We start from the raw sequence: 17970 nt of genomic DNA, 5'->3' as shown, positions 1-17970 counted from the left end.
TTTAATAAGATTAATTGTGAATTTTCCTCATTTCTTTGATCAGTATGTCATTCTATCTTCTTCTTTTGTATTGCAAATAAGCACCATTTGAATCGATTTGTGCCTCTTCTAAGGAAAAATGGTAATAATAATATCATTATGACTTCTAAAAGCCTTTTGATGGTTATCTTTATTCATAAGCTAATACGGTGTATCTTTAGAATGATTGCCTGAACATATTTTCATTTGGACACGTCTTGAAATGATTCATTACTCTTAATCCATGATGGCTTATGTTTATACTCCCAAATGGATAAAACTCATTGATATAATGATAAGGGGATAAGCATATAACACTTTCATTGCCATTTTTTTACTTCTTACACCACCCCTAACTCTTAAGGAATAAATGAGCCTCCCTTTTTCTACAATAAGAATTCCAAAAGAAAAATAAAATACGAAAATTCTTAAAAATTGTCCAAAGAGTATAGGGGGTCTCATCACAAGCCAACCTACCATGATCATAAGGATGTAACAGGTGACATTCCAATTTGGCTATCAAACCAAGGCAATGACCTATTTAATAATTAAATATGTCAAAAGAACAAGGGGTCTCATCACAAGCCAGCCTGATCACTTTCTTACACCTTGGTGAGTGGCACTATGGTTATCTAGTCACCATGCCAGCATAGTGGTCTCTTTATTCCAAAGAAAAGAAGAATTAACTGCAAGAAGGACCCTGGCTCATTTGGGGGGGTAAAAAGCAACCCTGTCAAGGCTATGAATGCGTGCTGGTAGCAGTGGCTTTGCTTGTGGTATTAGAGTATCACCTTATATTGCCATATGTCATTTAGCTCTTATCACCCATGGATTTGTTTCTAAAGAGAATTTCCATTTGATGAGCACTTTTACAAGCGAAATAACATGGTGACTTTAATCTATATTCATTTTCTTTCATATTTCCAAATCCTTAAAAGAAAGTCATTAAACACATATCGCCAATTATGATTATGTGATTAATACCGCTCACGGTGAAGATCTTTGACATAATGAATTAAAGATTGATGTTTTTATTTCATTTGGCCACTTCACACCCGACGATGAACATTGCTTAAATGATTTACTAATTTGCATGTTGTGTTTTTTAGTTTGGTTGTCGACATTTATTTCACATCAGTATAATTGCTTGCTTTTCATGTGCTGAAAGGACATGGATGCTCTTTTCTCGTCAGAGGGGGGATGGCCTATGTAGGCACGGCATGTATCAAAGTTATCGATAATTGTGTGACGATAATTCAGATTACCTCTGGAGTACGAATTGCATGATGAGTATGAATGTGTAATAATTAGCAGGAATTTCTGATTAGACAAAGAATGGCAGCCATTATAGCAGGCATGCGAACTTATGATCCTGCGTTAGGTATGGCTGACACGATGAATGACTTAACAAAAAATGATAATAATTATCCAAACAACATCATTTCCCTGTTAATTATTGTAACATACATTGTTTTTGTTCTGAATTACAGGGGTAAAACACAATTGCATACAGGTGAACCAGCCTCAAGTACAATAGCCATGGGCAAAAGAACTATCTGGAGTGAACTTCCAGTGTTGATGGTCTCAGATCAAGCTCGCGAAATCCTCGAATGTGTTGGCTGGCTGTAATATTTAAAAAAATTACAGGGATTTCATGAGGAGCTAACGCTGGAATTTCTACAGAATCTGTAGAACAGTAGCACAGTGGTAAAAGGTATAATCATGATGGTTTCTTAAGAATTCCTAGCCGAAGTCATTGGAATTTTGACGGAGGGGGCGAAATGGGCAGATAAATGCATCCTTTTATACAACACAATTGAAGTATTGCAGGACCCAGGTGAGCTGCTCGTATCAGCAGGGAAAGGAATTCATCCTTCGACGTTACAGTAATAGTGGAAAGAACTGGCAGTCATCATCAAAAGGTACACTACCTATGATGGTCGACACGATGTGGTAAAGCCCTGACAACTAAAACTTCCAGCCATTTTAAAACAAATAATTTCAGTTAATTTACCATTTTATCTGAATTCCCTGTTACATGATGTCGCTCGATGGGTAAGGACAGCTAAAGACCCACATAGTGTAGTCAGCCATCATGGGTTAATTAAAATAATTATCACAAATAGATTATCCCAGTAACAATTAACATGGGACAGCATCATAAATCCTACCTTGGCTCCACCCCCAGAAAATGCAGAAACAAAGCAACAAGGGCCAAGAACCCCAGGCCCAAAGAGAACACTAACGAGAAAGAATCCATCTGCACCCTTAGAGCCAGCAAAGTGTAGGCGCTCTGTGCAAGTGAAAGCCTAGTAACACATCCCAATCCAAGCAGAGGATGCCAGACCATCCCGCACACCTCCTCCTAGTTCACAAGACCCCCTTTTGCAAGACTACGAGGAGGAAGTGGCCAAGGTATTGGGAAGCATGGGAATGTTTGCCAAAGATAGAGAATAGCCAGGGATCATTGAAAAAGAGAATTGTACCCCTGACCAGTTGGTCCCTGCTGACAGCCTTGGTCATGAGAAAATCCAGCCATTCAATAATTCCATGGAGGAACAGAGAGAGTCAATTCCTTCTATGGAAACACCCCTCAAAGCCGAGGTACGTGAAGGAGAAGGTAGTAGAGAAGAAACTCGAATAGTGGGCACCGGTCCAGTGGACCCCCTAGCAGAAGGAAACCATGAAGATGAAAACCTGAGATATGTTAATCGCCCAGGTGATACTCACTTTTCGAAGTCCCCTGTGTATGGGGCCTACCAAGGAGAAGACCCAAAGAATGATAATTGTTCAGGAGATACCATTGCACTGGGATCTCCTGAAAATAAAATACATAATAATAATGAATTAGAAGGAGAAATTCCACCAGAAGATATAGTTCCAATTGGGAACATCCCTGATGCTGACATAGTACAGCCTGTACAGGAAATAGAGGATAATGTAGCTAACCCACTATCAGATGAAGGCCCTAGAGTAAATAATTCCTACAGAGATAGGCTTAGAAATATGCTCAGGAAGTATAGAAAACAAAAGCAAGTAATCAGGCATCTTAAACATTGGTTAAAAGAGGCAACCAAAACCAGCAAATGGAAAGTGGAAATGGAAACTGCAAGAACACAAACAGGACAATATTCTGGGAAGAATGCTGAGACTCAGACATAGTTTCTTATGGTCTGTCCAAAAGAAACCCAGACTGATCCAGCTATGATAGAAGACACTACCATGAAAACTGAGGACCCTTGTAGTTTCTCACAGGGAACCCAAATGGGCCACCCCACTGTGGACACTGTTGTCCAAACAGATGTTGAAGAAGATGTTCGAGTTGATTATATAATTCAAGAAGTAGCTGAAGTTGTTGTGAAGACAGAATCTACAGAGACCTAGGAGGGAGAGATCCAAAATGATGAGACACCCCTTTACACCCCCTTAGTAAGAGAGGTCATGATCAGAAAACTGCAGAATGACCTACTAATGGTTCAACAAGAACTGGCTTATCACAAGGAAAAGGTGGTCCCTCTGCATGAACATCAAGGGTTAAGGAAGAAGTTTGAAGCACTTACCATGACTGAAGATGAGACCTTTGCTTAGTATAAGGCTGAGAAAAAGAAGGTTGAAAGATTAAAGGGTCAATTGAAAAAAGCTAGAGAGCAAATGGAGACCGTATGCTCTCTTTATTCAGACAGCCTATCTTGCCAAGCCTCTACCACAAATTATGCTCTATTTCTCATGGAAATATGCCTCCTGTTAAAATTCAAGGCCGCTAAGGCAAGCAAACCGGTAGAGATCAAAACCACTCCCAGCTTTATCAAATGCTTCAGAGAGCATGATAAGAATGTTCAACGTCTCCTTTGTGAACTCTATATGCATAATTTCATTTTAGAAGATGACAGGGATAGCCACCCTAGCCCTTTTCTAGGAGACATCCAATTTCAGGCATTCCTCTCATTTGCTGTCAACCAACTCAAGTGGGCCAAGGCTCACAACACTTTCAGAAAACATGAATATGGCGTTGACATATGGGTTTGAGGGAAGCCTACACAACCATTACTCTTATCTGTCAGGCATAAATAGTTTATGCAGCTAGTCAGTGTTGTAGGCAAATTGGGGCCACTCCATATTGATATTATTCAGGCCATAAAGGAATATTTCTAGGACATTAAGGAAGAATCCTTGTCTACATCAAGACAGAGGTGGGAAGTCACTAGTAACACTGTGAGGAGTCGAGAGCCATTTGGATATCGAAACTTCCAAGCTGCCTCTTCTCATTTCTATAAATATAGTAATATGATTTTAATAACGGGGCCAGATTGGATAGGATGTCCTTATAGAATCCAATCATATGGTATCCTCCTGATCCATACCACAGTGACTATAACTTGAAGGATCATGAGGTAACCCAGGCTTTTGTTTTCCTTAAGCAGAAAAATGGTTTTATGAATTACAAGGAGGAAGTATATCTTGCTTATTCCCTAACTCAGTTGCATCTTAACTATTCGCTTGCATGAGGATGTGCAACAAGGTAAGCTGGGGAGTATGTTGGGACAGGAAAAAGGTATGATTTCTCTTTGTAAAATGCTTCATTTTCCATTCATCCTTATACAATTATCTCTGTTTATAGATTAAAATGAGGAAAATATCGGTTAAATTTGGATGAGAACATTTGGTGACAGAATAGGCAAATATAGTACAAGAAACTAATTTTTTGCTATCTTTGTATGCAGAGATGCGGACTAGGCAAGAGTTTTTCAGTTGACAGAACAACATGAGGCCATAAAAGGGAAAAGCTACAACATCTTGGGTAGACAAGGAAGCGGTAGATCATCTCAAACAATGTTATTTTATCACATGATCAGATTATGTATTACGAAATCCTCAAGATTCCTTGATCCTGAGGATTCACTTTTATCTAGTTACTCTTTTATGTTATATATAGGGATGAAAGGCAATTAGATACAGTTCAAACTTTGATAATTTGTAATTATTCTTTTCGAAAACATATACACTGTTATCTCAACAACTTTTGTAAGTTGTTACTCGCATTAATGAAAGAAGGTTGTGTTTGATACATCTTCATATTCTAAGTTCTTATTAAGCGGAGGCTTCTAGTGACTTTGGGCTTGGTCATGAGAAGTTCTATTTCTCCCTTGTGTTATAGTTTTTATATTTTTTCTATTGATTTAATGCTCAGTCATTGGTCATTTCATTTATCATAAAGATTTGTGATATTGTTTCATATTACTGTTCAATTAGATTCAGAGTGAAGTCGTGTGACATACTTAAGTAGCGCCTTGATTGGAATGAGTGAATTAGTGTTAATAACATATTGTTGTTCATTTTGAATCGATGTTATCATAGATCTTGGAGATAAGAATGATGAAATTCTACAAATTTCAATATAGATTGTTTGCTATTTAGGAATCCTTTATTGATGTTTGTTGTTCAATTATTGATTGTTGTTTAATTATCGATTGTTGTTCAATTACCGATTGATGTTCAATTACTGTTTTTGTTCAATTAAGAATTGCAAGTTGATTTGGGTTGTTATAGATTAACAATGTTTTTCAATAAGTTATAGTTTCTTACCTTGATTAAGTAAGTTAGCCTTAAGTCTATTTGAACAATTCTAAGTGTAATTCTTATTTACATTCAGTTTTAATTGATTTTAAAACAAGTTGCATAGAACTGCAGAGTGTGTTAGAGTATTTCTTCCATAGACAGTTCTTTCCAGAATTGTGTGAATTGAATTGAAGAATTAGACATTAGTGATTGCAACAATTCATCACTAGATAACCTCTAGATTCACTGCATATACTGTGCTGACACTCTTGAGATAAAAAGACTTACCTCGGGTTGACAACTAATGTAGGGATTAAGATTGCCTATAAAAAGACATCTTAGTGAGCCAACACTTTCCTTTCATTGGATGACTTTCAAAAGCAATGGGTCTTCCTTCTTTCATTAAAACAACACCAATTCCATTTCTTGATGCATCACATTCCACAATAAAGGTTTTTGTAAAGCCTAGCATAGCTAAGACTGGTTCTTGGCACATTTCCTCTCTAAGATTCTCAAAGGCCTTAGTTTCTTCTTGAGTCCAATAAAATGCATCTCTCTTCAGTAATGATGTTAGAGGTGTTGCTATTCTCCCATAATTCTTAACAAACATGCAATAATACCCTTTCAACCCAAGAAATCCTTGTAGATGCTTTATGGATGTGGGGATTTTTCATTCCTTAATAGCTTTAATTTTGTTAGGGTCTACCTTAACACCCTCATGATATACAATATGACTAAGATATTCCACCTCCTGTACTCTAGAGAAACATTTGGAAGTTTTTGCATATAATTGTTTCTCATCCAATAGCTTGAGCACCCTATCAACATGTTGAACATGATCCTTCCAAGACTTGTTGTAGATTAGTATATCATCAAAAAATAATAACACAAATTCTCTAAGGAAGGGTTTGAAAATGGAATTCATGAAACCATGAAATGTAGAAGGTGCATTGGTAAGGCCAAAATGCATGACCAAAAATTCATAATGACCCTCATGAGCTCTAAGTGATGTTTTCATAACGTCTCCAATCTTCATTCTTATTTGATGATATCCTGAATGAAGATCCAACTTGGTGAAGTAAATTGCTCCATGTAATTTATCCAATAATTCATCAATGATAAGAATGAGAAATTTATCTTTAATAGTGAGCTTGTTAAGCTCCCTATAATTCAAACACATCCACCAAGATTCATCCTTCTTGTGGACCAATACTACTAGAGCAGAAAAATAACTTTGAGTAGGTTGAATTATACTAGCCTCTAGCATTTATGCAATCATACATTCAATTTAACTCTTTTGGGCATAGGGATATCTGTAAGGCCTGGTGTCTGAAGGAATACTTCCTGGAATCAAACGAATAACATGATCATGATTACAAATAGGTTCGAGGCCTTTAGGAGTCTCAAATACCTTGGAATGATTGTCTAAGACTTTTTGGAGGTTTGGAGAAATAGATGATTTCGATTTTTGAACCTCTAGTGAACATAATTATGCAATTATGCATCGTTTTTCTTTATTTAAAATATTTGTCACACTATTAGAGATTATTATATTTCATGTTTTCCTCGTGATACTCCTTAATTCAACTTTATTTCCTTCCCAAAAGAAATTCAAAAAAATTTCTTGGAAATTAAAGGCTGTCATACCCAAAGATTGAAACCATTGGACTCCTAGTACAACATCAGCACCACCCATTGGAATGGAAAGAATTGTACTATTCAATACATATTATCCCATGGATAACTTGATATTATGGCACTTTCCAGAGAAATTTATATTTCCTTCATTTACAACCATCACTTGACAATCTGGTGCTAGATAAAAGAAGCAATTTTATTCCTTGGCTATTTTACAATGAATAAAATAATGGGTACTACCATAATCAATCAACACTATTACATTTTTCTTCTTGATATGCCTTTATATCTTGAGAGTTTGAGGAGTGGTAATTCCTAACAATGCATTACAAGATATGGTCAGATTCATTTCTTTTTTCTCTAGGGCTGGTTCCTGGTGTATATCCTCTTCTTTTGATGTTTCTTGTTCCTTTTCTTCCTCCTCTTCACAATCAATGTAAAATCATTTCTTCTCAGCACACTTATGAACTTTAGTGTCTTTTCTATCACAATTGTAATAAAGCCCTTTTGATCCTTTTTTCTTCCAATTGTTAAGGTGTCAACCTTGTAGGTTTTGGAAGGCTAGGAGCAACCACACTTCCATATTTATAGTTGTGAGTAGTAGGCTTCCTCGTTGCCATAATATTGCTTTCAATTTTTCTTTCCAACTTGAATGCCTTCTCCAATGAATCAGGTTCCCAAAGGCGTACCTCATGTTGGATTTTATCCTTTAGATTCCCTATGAAGACGTCAATCCTATGCTCCTCTGGAATATCATTTACCCTTATATTCAATTTTTCGAAGTGCTCAATGTGCTCCACTATTGAACCCTTCTGTTTGAGATTTATCAATTAGATAAAGAATATGTTTCTCTTTGTATCTTCATAATGTGCTATCATTTCCTTCATAAAAATTGACCAAGTGACAATTTGTTTACGAGAGCAAAGTAATCGATACCATACAAACTTGATCTAGGTGGATGTTGGTGGCCACCCACCTATCCCACTTGGAGCCCCAAACTTGTCTCTGTCAGTTTTTTAGTTTCCTTATTTGTAGCACAATTTACTATTTTTAGCATTTTTTTGGGTCCTGAGCTTCCAGAGCCATTTTGAGTCCCTAAACAACATTTTTTGGGACATCTGGGAGCAACATGGGTCCATGTACCTATGTTACTCTTCCTAAAGTTGAAGTTCTTGGATAGATCTTTCTAGCGAGTTATTGTACACATCAAACAGATATTGTATGCCAAAGTTACGACCCCAGGAAGTTGATGTACCAATTTACCCAAAACGGGGCCCACATTTTGGCATTTCATCTCGTAGGGTTAGGTTTTTGGATGTTTATGGTCTTCCATTATTTCTCAACAATAAATAGGCCTTAAAGCCTCATTGTAACACAATTCAGAGGCATGTAGACGCCACATCTCTTCTCAGAGATAAGCTACCATCAGCCTAGCTAGTTAATTTCCTTTTCTGTTTGTAAGCATATTTCAGTATTTTACATTAATGAAATGAAGTATTATTTCCTCTACATCTCTCTGTATATGTCTATCTATGTATTTTGGTCCATTCCTGTTTAAACCCAGCAGGATGTTGGTGGCCACCCAACTATCCCACTTGGACTTCCACCAATTTCTTTGTCAGTTTTTCAGTTTCCTTATTTGTAGCACAATTGCTATTTTTAATCGTTTTTCAGGTCCTGAACCTCCGGAGCCATTTTTAGGCCCTAAATGACATTTTTTTGGGAAATTTGGGAGAAACATGGGGCCATGGACAAATGTTTCTCTTCCCAAAGTTGTTGTTCTCAGATAGATCTTTCTAACGAGTTATTGTACATGTCAAACAAAGATCGTATGCCAAAGTTATGACCTCGGGATGTTGATGTACCAATTTACCCAAAACGGGGCCCACAATTTGGCATTTCATCTCCTAGGGTTAGGTTTGTGGACGTTTAGGGTCTTCCATTGTTTCTCAACAATAAATAGGCCTTTGAGCCTCATTGTAACACAATCTAGAGGCATGTAGCCACCACATCTCTTCTCAGAGATAAGATACCATCGCCTTAGCTAGTTTATTTCCATTTTTGTTTGTAAGCATATTTCATTATTTTACATTAATGAAATGAAGTATTATTTCCGCTGCAGCTCTATGTATATGGTTATCTCTATATTTTGTTGTGTTCCTATTTAAATCTAGGTGGCTGTTGGTGACCACCCACCTATCCCACTTTGACCTCCACAACTATCTCTGTCAGTTTTTCAGTTTCCTTATTTGTAGCACAATTTACTATGTTTAGCAGTTTTTCGGGTCATGAACTTCCGGAGTTGTTTTGAGGTCCTAAACGATGTATTTTGGGAAATTTGGGAGCAACATCAGTCCATGGACTGATGTTGCTCTTCCCAAAGTTGTAGTCCTTGGATAGATATTTCTAACGAGTTATTGTGTGCATAAAATAGAGATCGTATGCCAAAGTTATGACCCCGGGAAGTTGATGTACCAATTTACCCAAAACGGGGCCTACAGTTTGGTGTTATATCACCTAGGGTTAGGTTTTTTAATGTTTATGGTTTTCCATTGTTTCTCAACAATAAAGAGGCATTCGAGCTTCATTATAACACAATTTAGAGGCATGTAGTTGCCACATCTCTTCTCAGAGATAAGCTGCCATTTCCCTAGTTGGTTTATTTCCTTTTCTATTTGTAAGCATATTTCAATATTTTACATTAATGAAATGAAGTATTATTTCCTCTACTTCTCTGTGTATATGGTTATCTCTGTATTTTTTTGTGTTCCCGTTTAAATCTAGGTGGATGTTGGTGGCCACCCACCTATACCACTTGGACCATCACAACTGTCGGTGTTGGTTTTTTAGTTTTCTTATTTGTAGCACAATTTACTATTTTTAGCAGTTTTTGGGGTCTTAAACTTTCGGAGCCGTTTTGAGGCCCTAAACGACGTTTTTTGGGAAATCTGGGAGCAACATGGTTCCATGGACCGATATTGCTCTTCCCAAATGTGTTGTTCTTGGATAGATATTTCTAAATATTTATTGTGCGCATCAAACAAATATCATATGCCAAAGTTACGACCCCGAGAAGTTGATGTACTAATTTACCCAAAACGAGGTGCACAGTTTGGCATTTCATCTCCTAGGGTTAGGCTTTTGGATGTTTAGGGTTTTCCATTGTTTCTCAACAATAAATAGACCTTCGAGCCTCATTGTAACACAGTCCAGAGGCTTGTAGCTGCTACATCTCTTCTCAGAGATAAGCTACCATTGCCCTAGTCTGTTTATTTCCATTTCTGTTTGTAAGCATATTTCAGTATTTTACATTAATGAAATGAAGTATTATTTTCGCAACATCTCTGTGTATATGGTTATCACTATATTTTGCTATGTTCCTGTTTAAATCTATGCGGATGTTGGTGGCCACCCACCTGTCCCACTTGGACCCCCACAACTGTCTCTGTTAGTTTTTTGGTTTCCTTATTTGTAGCATAATTTACTAGTTTTAGCAGATTTTTGGGTCTTGAACTCTCGGAGCTATTTTGAGGCCCTAAACGACGTCTTTTGGGAAATATGGGAGTAACATGGGTCCATGGACCGATGTTTCTCTTCCCAAAGTTGTAGTTCTTAGATAGATCTTTCTAACGAGTTATTGTGTGCATCAAACAAAGATTGTATGCCAAAGTTATGACCCCGGGAAGTTGATGTAGCAATTTACCCAAACGGGGCCCACAGTTTCGCATTTCATCTCCTAGGGTTAGTTTTTTGGATGTTTAGGGTTTTCCATTGTTTCTCAACAATAAGTACACCTTCAAGCCTCATTGTCACACACTCCAGAGGCATGTAGCCGCTACATCTCTTCTCAGAGATAAGCTACCATCGCCCTAGCTAGTTTATTTCCATTTATGTTTGTAAGCATATTTAAGTATTTTACATTAATGAAATGAAGTATTATTTCCTCGGAATGTCTGTGTATATGGTTATCTCTATATTTTGTTGAGTTCCTATTTAAATCCAGGTGGATGTTGGTGGCCACCCACCTATGCCACTTGGACCCCCACAACTGTCTCTGTTAATTTTTCAGTTTCCTTATTCATAGCACAATTTATTATTTTTAGTAGTTTTTCGAGCCCTGAACTTCAGGAGTCATTTTGAGGCCCTAAACGACGTTTTTAGGGAAATCTGGGAGCAACAACGGTCCATAGATAGTTGCTTCTCTTCCCGAAGTTGTAGTTCTCGAATAGATCTTTCTAACGAGTTATCATGTGCGTCAAACAGAGATCGTATGCCAAAGTTACAACCCAGGATGTTGATGTACCAATTTATCCAAAACGGGGCCCAAAGTTTGGCGTTTCATCTCCTGGGGTTAGGCTTTTGGATGTTTTGGGTTTTCCATTGTTTCTCAACAATAAGTAGGCCTTCGAGCCTCATTGTAACACAGTTCAGAGGCATGTAGCCACCATATCTCTTCTCAGAGATAAGCTACCAGCGCCCTATCTGGTTTATTTCCATTTCTGTTTGTAAGTATATTTCGGTATTTTACATTAATGAAATGAGGTATTATTTCCATTGCATCTTTGTGTATATTGTTATCTTTGTATTTTGTTGCATTCCTATTTAAATCCAGGTGGATGTTGGTGGGCACCCACCTATCCCACATAGACCACCACAACTGTCTCTATCAGTTTTTTAGTTTCCTTATTTGTAGCACAATTTACTAATTTTAGCAATTCTTTGGGTCTTGAACTTCCGAAACCATTTTGAGGCCCTAAATGACTTTTTTGGGAAATCTAGTAGCAAAATGGGTCGATGGACCGATGTTGCTCTTCCCAAAGTTGTAGTTCTCAGATACATCTTTCTAATGAGTTATTGTGCATGTCAAACACAGATCATATGCCAAAGTTATGACCTTGGGAAGTTGATGTACCAATTTACCCAAAATGGGGCCCACAATTTGGCGTTTCATCTCCTAGGGTAAGGTTTTTCGATGTTTAGGGTTTTCCATTGTTTCTCAACAATAAATAGGCCTTCGAGCCTCATTGTAACACAGTCCAGAGGCATGTAGCCACCATATCTCTTCTCAAAGATAAGCTACCATCGCCCTAGCTAGTTTATTTCCATTTCTGTTTGTAAGCATATTTCAATATTTTACATTAATGAAATGAAGTATTATTACCGTTGCATCTTTGTGTATATGGTTATCTCTATATTTTGTTGTGTTCTTGTTTAAATCCAAGTGGATGTTGGTGGCCACCCACCTATCCCACTTGGACCCCCACAACTGTCTCTTTAGTTTTTCAATTTCTTTATTTGTAGCACAATTTACTATTTTTAGTAGTTTTTTGGGTCCTAAACTTCCGAAGCTGTTTTGAGACCCTAAAAGATGTCTTTTGGGAAATCTGGGAGAAATATGGGTCCATGGACTGATGTTTCTCTTCCCAAAGTTGTATTCCTCGAATAGATATTTCTAACGAGTTATTGTGAGCATCAAACAGAGATCGTATGCCAAAGTTACGACCCCATGAAGTTGATGTACTAATTTACCCAAACGGGGCCTACAGTTTGGTGTTTCATCTCCTAGGGTTAGTGATGAGCCCTGAATTGGGTAACTTATTGGGCTCATTTTGTCTAATTGTCCTTGATCAATCCACCATTTTTCATAGATTATGCATGTTTTTTGAGTATGTTTATGTTATTTGAACGAATAAGGGTGGTCACTTTACCAAGGAGGCTAATACGTGGTTATTTCAGGTTTTTTGGACAAATTTTGGAGCAAAGCCAAGAAATAATGAGCCAGGTGACAACCAATCTTGAGGAAGCAAGGGTGAGGATTCGTGGGGAGGTTGTCTCTTGCATTAAATGGCCCTTCCTCGAAATCTCCACCCTCAACTCGGAGCTCAGCAGGCCACCAAAATCCTAAAGACAATCGAGCAGCTTTGGGAAGAGTGACTGTTTACTGGCAGTTTGAACAACCGAGTCCCTTGAGTTAAAGAGGGCTGCTAGGCCCCTCGTAGTGTATAAATAGGAAGGCCTCAACCTTTGTAGTTTACTTTTGGAACTGTTGGGTTTTGCACTATAGTTCTCTCATTGTTTTAGATTGTTTTTGTAGCTACTATTTTATAACTTTATTGTGACATGATTATTTTTGGATAATGAAAAGCAGCTCTATTTGGCATCAGCTCTAAGTTTTCTTTAGGAGACTGTAGCTCTTGGGGTTGGGCCCAACCAAAGTGCCAAGGCTTCCTTATGTACTGTTGTTTTCTTTTTATGTCTTTGCAAAATAATTTCTGTTAAGTAGATTAAAATCTTGCTATTTATCTAGGTCACTGTTGATGATTAATGTTAGAGCCTAGATTTGTCTCAGGCTGAAAAGAAAAGGTTCTAGGTCCACATCAAACCAAGCTCAGCCTCGTAGCTAGCCCTACGAGGATAGGAGAGGGCTCTATCTGGGTCTATCTTGGCAAAAGGTCTTAAAAGGAGCTAAGATGACTTATAATGGATATTGATTTTATGCTAGTAAATGTATAGGTAGGCTTGATTTTTGAGGTTTTTGTTGCATCAAAGGGAAAGGCAATTTTGGATGTGGAGATGAGACACAGTTTTTGCGGAGGTCTACTTGGGGCAAGGTAGGCGATCATCTTGATGCTTTTAAAGAGAATGAATGGCTAGATCTGACTGGTGAGACGCTAAGGAGAGCAAGGAGCTTTCAAGGATTCTCCTTAAACAGATGAAAACATGGAAAATCAAACAAATTCAAAGGCAGAGCATAACAGTCTATGGATTCTACCTTAACACTTCATTTGTTAAATTTTAGAAGATGAGAGAAGGAAAATGACACACATAACAAATTACAAATACTTAAAGAATCACACCATCAACACATAAAACCACATGGATACAAAATAGTGCTGCAAAACCCTGGTCTTTCCTTTGCCAAAAATGTAGAAGTGAATGTACAATAGAGTGTCAAGCTTTTACCAAGAGTACAACCCTGAAAATGACTTACAGATTACATAATATAGGCAATCCAACCTCTTCCCTTGCCTCTACGGGTCGAGCTTATCATTCTAGGGGCTATTTCAACCAATTCTAAACAAAACACTAAAATCTAGGGAGTCAAAACAACTTGCCTCTATAAGGTAGGAAACTGATTCATTCATTAAATTTTCACTCTTTGGTGAATGAATCTTCTAGAACAAGTAACTAGGTGCAAAAATTACATCATGTTCAGTCAATTACATCAAGGGAAGTCAAAAATTACATCCCAAGGCAAAACTAGTCAAACTGGCTGAATTTCTGAGCTGAAAGATGAAAAATTGGGAAAAAAATCTATATGTGCCGCGCTATTTTGCTGCTGATTTTTAGGCACTTTTTGAAGTCCAAATTGAGCTTAGGTTAGCTTGTTGGAAATCCCCACCTATCTACTTTTCAACCCAAGTGGAATTTTCCAATTTGGTGTCCATTTGCCCCTCCAAAAGTGCATTCTCCCAAGATTGCTTCCTGTGTGTCAAAATAGGGGCACTGAGGTCATTTTTTGCATGTTTTTTGACCTTTTGGGGACCCAGAACTTGCCCAAGTTTCTTGTCCAAGTACCAAAATTCATGATTTCCCATGACAAATCCAAAATTGCAAGCCATTTGTAATTCGGAGCTCTCAATCCTATGCCGATGCATATAGGGAAAAACCCTGTTTTTTACACAAAAATTTCCAAAATGTCAAAAATTTCTCAAAATTTCTTGAAATTTGGAATGTAGGTCCCCCATTAAGTGCCATGATCAACCAAAGAAGCTTCGGTCAAGACTTGAAGCCGATCATGTGTTTTGTGCCTCCTCAGTACCCTCATAGTATATGCTGTTTCAGTTGTAGAGTCATTGTCTTGGTCATATGATGTATCGGTGCCCGCCTCCATGATGCTTCAAAGTCTGTTTGGCTTTCAATGAGATGAAGAATGAGAGTTTGGCACAATTGCCAAATGTGGGAGAACTGTGGGAAATAGGGCAGTGTGGAAAGTGGGGTCTTGTCAAGTGATGTTTTCCCTTTGGAATTTTGACACATGTAGGAACAATAGACGATTACTTCGCTGTTTAGAAAATTAGAGGTTTTGGGAATTTTACAACTCACATGAATGATAGGGAATGCAATGACTTTAGGGATAGGGATAGTGGGACTTAGGAATGAGTAACTTGGGATATGAGGGAATGTTGGGATAGGGTATAGTATATGGACTAGGGTTTCGGTTTGGGACTTTGTAAAATAGCAATTGGGGGTATGGGATATGAAACTAATGAATATAAGAGTGGGTGACTTTAGGAAATAGGGAAATCAAGGAAAAAATGGAGCAAGGGAATGTGAGGTGGGAGTAGTAACTTGGCAGCCAAATAGTTAATACAAAACCATAACACCGTTTTCCTTGGTAGGGTTTGATTTTTCTATCCAACACCATAAGACAACTACCATCTAACAAGCACTAATCTTGGATGAAACGCAATGATGGAAAACCATCTTACTTGTACAAGTGAAGACCCCCGCATTTTGAGAGATTTGGAGAAAATTTGTGAAGTTGTTGATGGCTCAGCACATTGGGCAACTGGCACGGCACACATGGAAGGCGCGGCACATATAGCTTCATATCTTAGTGCAAAATACACTAGCGCAACGCATATGGAAGGCGCGACGCATATAGCCTGTGCATAGCACCTTTTTGTAGGAGACTTTTGGAGGCCTTCGCGGTGCTGAAATCAGGTTCAGGATAGCTAGTTGGAAAGGTATTTGAGTCTACCTTTCAACCAAATTGGAATTTTTCAATTTGGATTTCATTTTCCCTATCAAAAATCAAATCCTAAAATGTGCCAAATGAGGCTTCCCAAAGGCAGAGTGCTGTTACAGTCAACTTTTGAATGCCTTCCTCAACTAAAAATTGAGCTCATGATAGCTCATTGGAAATATATTTGTTTCTAGTTATCATTTGACTCATCAAGAAAGTTATTTGGCCAACCAAGCTGGGAGAAAACTTGATTTTCCCAAGGTCACTCCAGAGGTGCATCAATTCTCCCGAGGCGATTGTATTTTTGACATTTCTCTAAAACCATGACACCTGTGTAAAAAGTGAAGGAGGTTTTTCTTCTTTGGACTATTGTGGACAAAGCCTTCTCTCCGTTTTCCCAAATTCATCTTTGATTTCTCAGAAACATCATTTTAGTAAAACCTACCTCAATGTGTGGAACAAGAGATTTGTCGAAATGAAGCGAAATGAAGGAGATAGGGAGCTTCTAAATTCTTAAGGAAATTTTGGGAAGTAGGGAGGGGTGTTAGGAAGCAGGGGAAAGTGGAATTTCAGAGATTGAGTGAGGGGAAGGGGTCCAAAAGGGCAACACATAGGCCCAACCTAGAAAATTGCCACGTTGTAGCAAGAAACTAGGGTTTGTGCAAAAATGAGGAATTCGGGGGATCTCAGTGATGAGAAGTGTTTAATAAGGTACATTAAGGATAGGGGAAGGTGTATGAACATCTAGATACAAATTTTTCTAATGATTTTACCATCCAAGAGAAATTAGCTTCAAAACCCTAGGAGAGGGAAATGAACCTTGCCTAGGCGCAACTGAAGCATGAACAAGGTGTAAAATGACCCATTGGAACCTGACATGATAAAGACAACCTTTTGAATGATGGTACACTCAGCTGAATGATGACATGGACCAAAATTTGGACAAATTTGGAAGGAGTGAAAGCAATCCCTAGACCTAATGCCTAGTGACCAAATTTTACTTAAAGACTCACTGAAATGACAAAATTTGACCTTGACACTTTAAAATCACTTTGTAGGAGCATGTTTGACCACTGGAGGAAGGCTGGAAAGACTGAAACTAACATTGGCTCCAATGGGTATGGTAGCTCATTGGAGGTGCCAAGAATGACAAATCTTTGGGAGAGCAGACAATGCCTTCGTCCATTGGGCAATGGAGTCAAAAACTCAAACTAAAATGCATGACTGAAAACTGATGACTTGATGACACAAATTGACTCTCACTCAACTAAAAACTGACTCAATACTTAAACACCACCGAAAAACTGGAAATGATGCTCAAAGTGGAGCTTATTCATCAAAACCTACTCTAACAGTTTCATTCATCACCTGATCAAGTGAAATGAAACAACCAATGCAACCAAGTAAGTATCCCGTCTACTGTTTGAATTCTCCGCAAGTGCTCACTTATGAACAACAAGAGAGAACTACTGAAAGGCAACTCCCATGACAACTTGGAAACAAATCCGTTGAATGCTATGGATTCTCTATCTGCCTCCAAAAACACTGCATAAGGATCTTGAAATTCATGCACACTGAGACTTAGCTCATCCAATGGATTACTACTCTTTTACTCATACCATGAATGCAAACTTTGATCTGAGTCTTGTGACGAGACCCTTGCTGAAAATGACAAAGAAACCGACTGCCGGATCAAGTTTGTATCAATACACGTTTCAAGCTCACATGTAGTCAATGGAGAAAGACTCTGACTGCAAACCTCATCCAAAACATCAGCTATTGGATCATGAAAAACTTGAAAAGACTGCTGCAAACCATTTTCTATTGGTTCCAATGTGATTACATGATTGCGCTGCTCATTCTTTACTGAAGATGTACTATGCAATTTTCACGTCAAAAACTGAAATGATTCGAAACAAAATGGTATGGAATCATCTTGCTGAGCATATGTTCCAGTTTCCAAGTCTTTATTTGAAACTTGAAAATCAAAGGCATTCAGGGGCTGCAAT

This window comes from Pinus tabuliformis, chromosome 9, assembly GCF_031772625.1.
Source record: "Pinus tabuliformis cultivar Carrire ecotype Pingquan chromosome 9, CPIR1, whole genome shotgun sequence".
Lineage (NCBI taxonomy): Eukaryota > Viridiplantae > Streptophyta > Pinopsida > Pinales > Pinaceae > Pinus > Pinus tabuliformis.
The sequence above is the reverse complement of the archived record's forward strand: the minus strand, read 5'-3'. Positions refer to the sequence as shown.